Source organism: Pelecanus crispus, chromosome Z, assembly GCF_030463565.1.
Source record: "Pelecanus crispus isolate bPelCri1 chromosome Z, bPelCri1.pri, whole genome shotgun sequence".
In the NCBI taxonomy this organism is placed as follows: domain Eukaryota; kingdom Metazoa; phylum Chordata; class Aves; order Pelecaniformes; family Pelecanidae; genus Pelecanus; species Pelecanus crispus.
The window spans coordinates 83,050,477-83,062,631 of NC_134676.1; positions in this window are offsets into that span (position 1 = coordinate 83,050,477).

Consider the following 12,155-nt stretch of genomic DNA (forward strand, 5'->3'; position numbering starts at 1 on the left):
GACAACTCCTCATCTTAGCTAAGGCAAACAAACAAGGCCAAGTTGACTGAAATTTAAAATCTTTCCTAATCCTGGAGATGTGATGGCAGCTTGTTTGCACTGGCATCCAAAAGCTACAGTATTGTCAAAAAATGTAACAAAGCTGAGGTAGCTTTGACTGAACTGACCTCAAATATGATGTGAACAGCTGCATGGAGAGAGATGGGAGGTTGTGGAGGGATGCTGTCTACATGCTCGTTTGATCTTCAGTCAGCATTATGTGTAAGCACAGTATTTAGATGCCTGAGAAGATGATAAGTCACCAGTTATGAAAGGAAGCAAGAGCATTCTGTATTTTTATACTGTCTATTTGCTCCAGCACTGGATGAGGGTCTCACTGTGGTGGGCACTGTGCAAAGGCAGAACAAATAATATACATGTAAAGATTAAAGACTTCTTTTTCCAAGCTAAACAAACCATACTGTCTTCAATTGACTCAAAGAGAGCTCTGGTTCCTCTTGTCACCTAGTTTAAGTATGTGATATTTGATAATCACACTCAAGAAATGAAGTGGTGAGGCCTCATTCATAGGAAAAGTATGTATATTGCAGGTAAAAATGTTATTTCCTGGAAAACTGGTACCAAAGAGGTCGTACCACCATGTCTCATCTCTGAGGGCCGATTAGAAGCTTCTCTGCAGAATGTGGTCAGTCAAGCCCAGTCTCCAATGGTAACACAAGGTTTATCACAGCAGCTAGCCAGCATATTGTTTCAGTCTGGCTATCACAGTTCAGTGTTTCTGTGCTTAATGACAGCAGATGGAAACCTGGTTTGGAGTATTTGTGCTATGTAGCACCCAGATCAATGTAATCCAACTGATGTGCTGCAATGGCATCAGTCTTTTAAGATGAAGAATGCTTACATTTGCTTTCCTTGAACGAAAGCTACTGCCTCTGTCATTTGATCTCCCCATTACACCCCAGACACAAGTGTCTTTTTAATGATAGTATTAGCATTTATTTGGCTTTTGTCATAAAGAATGACATATTTATATAACATTTCAGTTCAGCAACTGAAGTGAAGAGATTAAAAACAGACTAATGCTGCACTGTAAAACAGCTGCCTTTGACATATTCTTCCCCGTCTGCTTCACAGGTGTAGAAAATTTGCAAGGCTGTGAGTATGCCTGGGGTCAGGATTCAGGATGCTATGATCTCAGGTGGGCCCTGTGTTATCACGATGTACAACAGAGAGGGGACAGCAGTGGTAGCCATGCCCTCAAGGGATGCTTTGCCAAGCCTGGCAGGATGGTGGGAGGACAGCAAGTGAAATTACAGGGAGATGAGCAAGAGCTGTGCAGCCTGGAGGTGCAGGGTGTAGCTACTCCTGGGTATTTTCTTGAGAGACATCATATTATAGCTATGACTAAAGGCAGGGATTTGGCTTACAGGTCCATAATGATGGATTTAAATTCCTGTTTTAGAGACATTGTGGGTAACAAACACAGTGCAGAGAATAATGGCACTCTACAAATGGTATGAGTGTTTTCAGGAAAGATGGGATTTTTCATTAGAATTGAAAGCAAAAGGAAGTATTTTTCTCCTAAAGTCTGACTCGTGGTGACCTGCACTTCCAGTATAAATAACTGTTTGAAGAGATGTTTAAAAGAAAGAAAATGAGAAGGTAAGCAACATACACTATTTGACATCCTTCTGAAGTTTTTAGGCTTGGTGAACTATTTTGGTTTTGATTTTTCTGACTGAACTGACTATAGCGTGATATCATCTGAGTAATTTCTTAAGGCTTGTTTATTTATTTCTGTTTAGTATGGTGTCCATCATGACTCATGGTGATATGAAAAGCCGCATTTACTCTAGTCTTGTGCAGCTGGGAGCATAAAGCAAGTGTCTTGTCTTTCCAAAGTCACTCTATGGGTTCAGTTAGGATGCCAGCCTTGTTCAGCACACTGGGAGTAGCTGCATAATCTTCTAGGTCATTGGAAGACAACTTTTAATAGTTGGAGACTTCAGATCAAAATTTTTAAGAGATTTGAGATGCACGTATGCATTCTTAATGGGTTGCACCTGAGTGCATGAAACCTGTTGCACACCTTGGTGAAGAAAAAAGGCACAGAAACAATTCTAGAAGGAAAGATTGCATCTCAAGTTTTGGTGATATCCTCATTTTAGCAAGGATATTTTGCTCAAATTTTCTACAAATCAAGGTTTCAGTCCTGCAGGAAGTCTTCTCCCATAAGAGCCCTGAGCCTAGGCAAGGTCCTTTTACCACCAGTGAGAGTGAGGAGCAGAGAAATACCAGCTTGCTGTTGGAGTAGAATTCAGATTACCATGGGTGGTTTTTGTTTATACATGTATTTAGTACCACTAGGTAAATTGCTGTTTTACAAATAGCTTATCTCAAACTGAATTATCTCAAGCAATTTGGCTTTTTTTCATAAAACTAAACAAGATTAACTTTTCATTATTTTGACCATCTTTGTCAGGTAGCCTAGTAATATAAATCAGTACTCCTGTTTTCTAATAATTAAATTCTTAGATAACTTTGTGTTATTCATTTGTAATATTTGGAAAGCATTTTATTTGTAATATTTTAGTTTCTTTCATACTCTAATAATGTTACACAGTTAAAACCCAACTGCAAGCCTGCCAAACCCCAGTCATACACAACTGCAGATTAAAAAAACAAAAAAAAGTGATAAAAATGGAACAAAAAAGTAGACAAAAGGATAAATCAGAACTAAGTAACAGAGTTGTAATAAACACTTTATTCATGATTGATTCACATGTCCATTCATATCACATATACTTCATACATGAACAGAGATCTAAATTCAATCTGTGCCACTCAGTATATAAAAGGCAGCCAAATCTATAAAAATCTCACTGATGTTGCACTCTGTCACAAAGCAAGTATTTTGCATAATTAGCCTGGATACTCAGCCACATTTTTCAGGAGGCAGCTAGTTCACTGCCCTCACTGCAATAGGATGACACCCAGTATAATAGGAGCTCCTGGCTGCTTGGCAGTCTTCGTAACTAGGCCTTTTATTTAATTGCCTAAGTATGGATATAGAAGCCTAATTTTAGGCATGTCTTTTTTTCTTTTTTCTTTATTCTTGGTATCCTATTAAGTATTACGGTGATGTTGATCTGAATAGCCATTCCCTTCTCTCTACATCTTATTCTTTTCCAATAGTCCATTTCCAAAATACCTACTGCAGTAGAATTCCTCTGCAGTATGCAAAACAGAAAGAAACAATATGCAGTCCAGCCATTAGATTAAAGATGAAACATTTGAATCATTAGATCATACAAATGCTAAACTGTCTAGGAACACTTTTTGGCCCAATTTTGCAATGTTCAGCTTTCCTGGCTGTTTATTCCACTAAGTACTGTGAATATTCTTGTTCTATATTGTGATCTTTGGATGTTGCTGATATATAACTACTCCTGTTTGCAGCAAAACTATGTGTTACACATGCTTTGGGCTTGTATGTAGTCATGAGAAAATTAATTAGTGTTAAGATGGACTGTGTTTTCTACACTCCTCTATATAAGTTTGCTTAATGCTAACTTGCGAAGGTCTACCAGCAAATAATCTCTAATACCGATTTGTGCAGAAAAAAATGGGATTAATAAAGTTCCTGCTTCAAGGCAGATACCTACATTCAATGGGGTCAGAAAGAATACGCCTTTTTCCTCAGATGTTTCTGTTGTCTGATACATTGGGCAGTGGCTGGGGCTGCAGGCAGGATTCTGAACTTAATGATGCAGTGGACTGATTTAGTGTGACAAAGTCTTTGTTATTGTAAACTGAGATCATCCAAGGCATTCTGTTTCTAAATAAATTAAAGAAAGCATATTGTTCAAGTAAAGACACACTTTCCTTCTTAACACAAAGGATTTTATTTTTTTAAATTCCATCAGTTTTAAGTAGAAAACTTTTTGTTTTCTGTTCCAGACGCCTCAGAAGATGGTCTTAGATATCTCTGACATATGTTAGCTACTGACACCTAAATCTCTGTATGAAATTTTAACTAGAAAGGTGGTGGGGTTTTATATTTCAGACTGTGACTTTGAAAGCTTGTTGGGACAAGAAGAAATCAACAGATGTCAGATAGTATGAATCTGTTCTCTAGAATTGTAAAATATTTAGAGCTTTTTAAAATCTATAAAATTAAGCAGAGTCTTGGCGTTTTTTGTTTTGATCTTTAACAGTATGGTTTCACTATCATTCATAACCTCTAGTGATATTTGTGACATTTCCTATTCAAAGAGTAGTCAAAGAGTGGAAAGAGAAATTTACTCACTAAACATTTCACAATATCAGTAACAATTTGTTACATCCAAGACAGTAAACTGGTTGCCTTACTATGTAGATTTCTTTCATAATTAATCCATCTCTCAATAAATACAACGCTGAACATTTTGTCTTTTTCACACTGATCACTCTTTTTTGTAAGACAACACAGTATCTTACAGAAGTAGCAACACAAGACTTTTTCCTTTAACTCACATTAAAATGCCTTTCTTCTATATCTGCCCTAGTGTTATAGAAAATATGACATCGTCATTTGAAACAAGTCAGAAGAAATTTCTAAATATCTGTAATTGGGAGAGAGAGGGATGCTGAAAATCCACATAAAGGATTTTTGCATACTTAGTACCTAAAATAAGGAGTAATTAACTGTTCCAAATATCCTCCCACTTATAATAATAGGATGTCTTCAGTCAAATTTGCAGAATTTATTTTATTTCATTAATTGATTGGTATATTCATCATTCAATGATATATTAGGTAGAACTGGATTCTAAATGACTTTTCTCTGATAAGCCTTCCAATTAATTCTTCTCACACTATTTTGCTGGTGACATCTGAACTTCTTTCATTATATAAAACACATCTTGAATAAGACATTGCTGAATAATAATCAGGGATCCTAACATGTTCAAAATTAGAACCCCTGACAAAGTCAAATGCATTCTGATTTAGACAATGACCTCACCTAATGTCATTTTCAGTGTATCATATTGAAGGGGAGTATATAGCCTTCCCCTTTTTGCATATCTACCCTTAAGTTAGACATTTTAAAAGAAAAAAAAAAAAAGAAGCGATTGTAAATACTGTTAGTTATGTGGTCTCACATATTAAAGCCCAATTAGAACATACAGTGTCTGTGATTGTTATATTTTTATTCTACATTGTCAGACAATTTTCTCCCTTTTTTGTCTTATTAATCTGTCTTAAAACAGTATTTCTTTATTTGGGAAAGTAAACGAGGAAATAAGTTATTCTTTAAAATGTATGTTAAATGATGTACTGTATTACATTTGCTTGCAATTTGCATTTTTCTTAATACATCCAACAGATTTCTTTTGCATAGATAGCGTTTCATAAACCAGAGAACACTGATAATATCTGATTTAACTGACTCGCTAATACAAGGAGCAGATCATTTTAAATGGACCTTACATCTTTATAGGATGTTAGAAATGAAGACATTACTTCAAAATGTAGGTAATTATTGCCTCCTCTTTTATCAGTGCTATTTTCTGAGGTATTATCATAAGATAGCACTTTAGTATTAAGCAGGGCCTTAGAGTGGCAATAAATCAGTCCAACTGAGTCATCATTGTCCAACGCATCTGAACTACTGAAATGTTGTGGATCCTACAGAGAGTGTGAAATCACTTGACCCTTGGCATTAACCTTTACTGAATGAATAGACACTGCTTTCCACATCGTGGAACAAAAGCAGAATAGTATTGATTAAACACCACATTCACTTGATATTAAATACTGGCTGAACTCACTTCTTGCTTTCCAGCTCCAGTGGGAGAAACCCAGAGAGTTGCTGAGTCTCAGGAGAATGCGTGTTTGTAATTCAGAGCAATGTTTTTCCTGCAAAGTTTTCTTTTTTTTCCCCTCCTTGGATCAATAACTGGCAGCCATGATCAGCCATGAGTATGTATTGTCAATTCTGACCTGTGTACTTTATCACTTGGGGTGAGAGGTCACAGTGCTGCGACTAATAATGCAGTTGTCCCAGGCAAGAATCATTTCCTGCCTGTAATGCAAGAATTTATATATATATATATATATATATAAAAAAATACATATATATATGTATTTTAACACTCTGCTTTATTATAACTCTTGTTTACCAAACCCCTCAGCTATTTGCTTTGAAAGTCTGATTAATCTGCTGCATGGCATCCCATTTACAAAAGAGATCTACTAAATGGTTTTGCTCTTGGCAGGAATGTGAGTTCCTGGGAACTTGGAAGTATCAAAGTGGGAACCTTGGGAATTAACTCTACCCATGTTGTGGAAGAAAGTTGTTTCTGCATTTGATAAGTGAGGAAACAGAAGAAATAAAATTGGGAGAAGGATAAACAGGATTCTTTCAGTAAATTCTCCCGTGTTTCATATTAGGGCAAATTCTGCTCTCATGTGTATAGCTGTAAGTAAGCTCAGAGCAACTCAGAAATGTGCTCCTGTAGTGAATAAGTCCTTCCCTAGTGCTGTTGATTCAATGCATAAAAGGTTGACAGTGAGGAAAATGTGAAATACAGTATAATGAATAGAAGCAGCTGCAGCAGCATCACTGTTGGTCTACAAGCAAATGACCATTTCTGCCTGAAACTGCGTTCCAAAAACTTGCCTGAATTTAATTCCTTTTTTAAAACTGAATGAGTTCTGACTTTAGCTCCATAAATAATTACATGTTTTAAAAGCAGGCTTTATACGATGTGCAATGATTTTGGGAAAGCTCACCACAAATAATGGTCCACATAAGTAAGTCTAGCATTGTGGTTTTTTCCCATTCAAAAGATTTTGTAATATTGAAAGCCAGTGGTATTGCATCACTTTTCACAATTGTTTTCATCACCAGGGTCTCGATGGGTTTATGTTCTGCCTGCAGATTCCTAGCTGTGTAAGTTGTGAGTGTAACCCTTGTAGCTTTTTGGCTGGATGTCAGCATTCAGTCTGTGGAGTACACTTTAGATACATAAGACACCATGCATATGAATACGATTTTTAAAAAAATAATACTATAAGCCTGAAGGAAACGGTCCACAAGATCATGTAAATAACAAAATTTTCAGCTACAAAATCCCCAAAACATTAAAAAAGGAGCAAAAAGGAAAACCCATGGTCTAGTTCAATCCATACAGAAATGTTGATTTATTTCTCAGAAAATAGAGACATTGAACTGTATGATAATAATAATAATAAACATTTTAAAATAATCAATTTGTTTTGGAAATTTATAAGAAAGCTTAGGAGCAGAAAGGATAGAAAATTTCTGGAGAAGAGTACCTGTCGACACGCCTTTAATTCAGCAGCGTGCTACTTTAGGACTTTACAGAGAATTTGTATGATGCAGTTTCATTGTGCTTCTCAGTCGTTGCTCTTAAGTCAGAGACTTTTCAGCTGAGTAGCAAACATCCTGGGTATAGGTTTATTTTAAAAAGCTAAATGGGAGACTTGTGGCTGGGGAGAAACTATGCAACTGTTTTTTCCCACCAGCAGGAAGGACTTCAACTGTTCAATGGAATTGCAGCACAAAATTTCATTTTGTTTTAGGTCTCTGTTATTCTTTGTCTTGCAGATATATTTTTTGTCTTGTTGACCCAAATCACATTTAAAAAACAGAAAAAGGCTGGAGTCCAACTTATTCCTTGCACTAAGGCCGTTTTACCTTTACTCCAGCCCTGACAAAAATGTAATAGATACACCCAAAACTACTTAGTGGCCCTCAGCTAATAAAAGCTAAACTCTCTACCTCGAAGTGGCTTCTCTCTAGATGTATAATGCTGTTCTTTATGTACCCAAAGGGAGTTTCACAGAGTGGACATTGTTCTCATACCTTTCTTGACCTGCCTGTTTATTAAGCTTATGTGTAAAGGCTATTCCTTGTCCAAAGTGATCTTCAGCTATGCAGCAAATACTTTGCATGTAATTGTATGGATGTGCTGTCTGCCAAACTTTCTGGAATAGTTTTTTTTCAGTTACAGTATTAATCATACATAAAGAACTAATAAACAGAAGGCATATGTTTATTTAATATATGCCTAAGCACACATAATGAAGAGTATGCTACCATAATTTAAATGGGGATGAGGCAGGGGATGTTCTTTTTCATGTAATACAGGAGCATATACCATGCTGGCTGATAATGATGGGAAGGATAAAAGAATAAAGCTTCTTTAATCCTTGCTTCTCTGCTGTAAAGCTGTTAATGTTTGTACATACATGCATATTTCCACAGAGTAACAAGTAATAAGGGCAGATAAAGTAATCTGGAAGTTTACTACAATCAGGAGAATTATGGTTAAAGACTGTCTTCATGCCAGAGCTCTACTTTTTATATCCAAATTAATAAAAAACTCCAAAAACAGCAGTAGAAGAATGTATTAATTCACCAGAGGCAAAAATAACCCTGTAAAAATTCTAACTCAGTCTTTTTTCCTGGAAAATAAAACCATGTTCACTTTTCCAAATGTTATTTCTGTCAGCTGGAGGGGTGGTGGTGGTGATATTTCCTCAGATGCTAAACTGTTAATCAGGAAACCTATCTAGTCACATAGAAATAAGATTAAGATTTTGAGACTATCAGCCAGCCCCAATGGGTAAGTGCAAAGAGAGGTAATAGCTCCCTTACAGAAATGTCCATAAAAGCATTTACCTTCTCACATGCCAACTAATCTGTTAATTATTAGTAGTCAGATGCTGCAGTTCTCCAGGTGTCCTTAGGCAACCTAAATTTTTCACGGAAAGGATGCACTTCTAAAAATGTCTACCTTATAAAGTCAGGTGTGCTACAAATGTGACAATTGCCTCATAAATAGGCAATTTCAATAAGTGATGTGCCTGTATAATCTTAATAATTTGAGATTATGCCATAATCTGCATAAAATATTTTACAGTGTGAAAGACCTCCTTTTATATCTGAAGTATTTCTTTAACTCACCAGTATTATCCTCTTCTAATCTTCATCTTCAGTTAGTTTACTATCTTAAACTTCAGCCTCACTGTTGCCCTTGTAATAGGAAAAAATGCGTTTTACCACATTGATGAAATGTCATTAATTCACACCTATGATATTACACCCAAACATGATTCCTGCAGATCCTCACCAGGAGTAAATACCACTCCATTTCATGCCAAAGCAACTAGCTATAAGGACAATAGCTTCTTGAACTGACAGCAAATAAGAAGCAGGGTAGATCCCTACAGAAAAAATCCTGGACCCACAGATGCCAAGGAGAACTTTTTATCATAGCTGTCAATCAAGACAGATTTCACTTATTTTGTCAGAAAGAATATCTTTCTTGAACAATAGACTCATAGCATATTCATAGCCAGGTCTAAAGTAGGTTTGAAAAGCATTTAAGTAACTTTCCAGACTTCACCATCACACACATCCTTTGTAGTAATCTTCCTAGTCCAAGACTAGTAGAATTGGATAACTGTTTTCTTGATATTCTGTTTTATTTTTCCCAGGGATTAGGCTTTGAAATCTCACCTATCTTGAACTTTTATATATCAAGCATTTTGATTTATTTTTGAAGGGGAGAAGATTGTGACAAAAGCTGAATAATTCTACATTTAAAAATACATTTTAGAGGAGCAGACTTCTAAAGGCAGTTAATAAAAAGAAACCTATTCTGTGTTGCCATTTGTTAACACAGAGAAAATACTGCTGTAATACTGATATAAAATATTGCTCAGGAGGAGTAAGAGTGACAAAAGCAGGCTCTTTGGAAGAATAGACAAAATACATCTTAAGATTTCTAAGCAGCAGGGTATAGTTCTGTAATCTTTTTGCTAACAAAATCTCTATCTTTTGAAAGTATGAAGAACCAAAAGAATAACAGCAAAAACCCCTTCATGCACTCTTTCCCCCTGCAGTATCTCTTTCCCTATGCAGAATTGTGGAGGCAAGGAGCTGTCTTTAATAGCATCTCCATCTTTGTGGGGGAAAAAATTATTAAAAAAAAAAAATACTGGCTACTACCGCATTTTTACAGAAACAGCATATCTTAATCAGTGACAATTATTCTTTATGGCAGGGCAGAAATTAATAGATGAATGTGCATCATATAGTCAAGAATCTGTAGCATGATCAAGGGCTATTGTAATACATGAAGTGTGGCTGAAGAACTGTGAAGAGTACAGTGAAATCAGTTTTAGAGGGTTATCTCACAAGTCCTTTTAGCATTAAATTTAATTAATAAAGATTTTAGAGTCTCCACAACAATTAGAATTTTTCATCTAGTCATTTTAACACCAAGCAAGGAATGCAGAACTTAGAAAAATGTTATGTTCTGCAGTGTAGTGTCTATAAAAAAAAATTGGTAGGGGGAAAACTGGAATTGAAATGCAGTGAAGGAATGTAACTTTTGCATTTATATTCCTCTTTGATGGCTCAGTTTTTCCATTGTGCATCAACAGGTTATCTGGCAGTCTTGTTAAGTCGCTTTTGGCCTGTTGGAGTTGTTTGTTTCTGAATAGCAGCTCTGATAGACAGGTTTGTCCTGCATGGCTTCAGGTACATGACTGTAAATTAACTTGTTTTGCTTGATGCACACATTAGGATATGTAGCATTGACTTTGCAAAGAAGATTAATATACTTGATCTTTAAATCCGTTCTCTTGTTGCAAGTGGAAAGTTGCATAAGGAGAACATGCAATGTGCAACCAGGAAGACAAAGGATTGGAAACAGTGGAAAACTGATCGGCAATAGGTCATCTTTACAAATGTAAGCAAAAGTTAAGAAACAGAAAACAAGATATATTCCAGGAAGTGACTGTGTTTGAAAAACTATTTTTAAAGTGCATTGCAGAAAGATTCTGATCGTTTAATGGTTGGTTTGGGTTTTTTTATTAGACATTCCTAATTGACGACATTTCCTTATAAAAATAGAATCGTATTATTTACGCTTGGACTTACTTTTGAGTCCCCTATAGCAAAAAATGACACTATTTTTTCACGTTGCAGAAAGGATTGAGTAAAAGGACAGTTTGCATGTATGTTTTTGCATGCGTGTGAAATGCTACCTACACTGTTTTAAGAAATGGTGGTTCCCAGACTAGTGGTCTACAAAAGCATCCTACAAGTATGATTTAGCTGTCTTGTTAAATTATGGTATAAAAATTCACTTAGACTAGGCTTCTGGTTCAATAGTTTAGAAATTAATATCTTAAGTTTACAAACTAAACCACTGAGGGTTGTGTTAGGCTTTTTGGAGTTGCACTGGACCTTGCTTTGCAAGACTGGCTTTACAGGGAACCTTGCATCTACATTTTCCTGCACTGCTTCAGTGAAGTGAAATATGTTTACCACAACAGACAAGGTTGTATGGGATAAGAATATAACAAAGACATGTTTTCCAATAGAAATATGAACCAAATTTCCCACTGTTTAACTTCTTGTTTAACATATAGTTTACTCAGTGGGTGGTAATCCTATTGATTTTCTTGGAATTATTCAAGGAATGGAGTAGTCAAGATGAGTTGAATATCAAAAAGGGACATTTATTGCTGACACCCAAAACTGATGAGTGATCCTATTGGACCTCTTTATGATTTATAGTGTGTACTTGCTATCACATGGATGTTATAGTTGGCTGACTTATCAAAAAAAGAAGAGAAGGACTCTAAATGCAGGGCTCTCTTTAAGGTCGGGGAATGCTATGACTCCCTGTGTCTTCAGAAAAAGTAATGACAAGATGTTGTGTCTTCACCTTCATTTGTTTGTATCATTTTTGTGCCTCTGTGCACAATGATAAGTTGAGAAAGCAATATTTTTATGACGAATACTGTCCAAAAAAGTCATAATATTGTTGATGCTGACAAGAATAATTGCCAAATGCTCTCAGTGGCATGAGATTCAAACAGAAAACATTGCTTTTCGTAAGGGTCCTTCTGACAATGGTTCATTTTCTTGTCTCGTGCTTAGCTCTGTTACTGGTAGCCAAAGTAGAAGCATTTTTCTGAATAAAATTTAAGTGGATGCTGATGTTTTAAACACGATATAGCACAACTGAATTTTAGAACAAACAAGGAATTTAAAAGCACTGGTGCTAATTGTTCAGGTAACAGATGGTCAGTGATAACAGCTACTATTTTATTTCAGTGGCTGGACT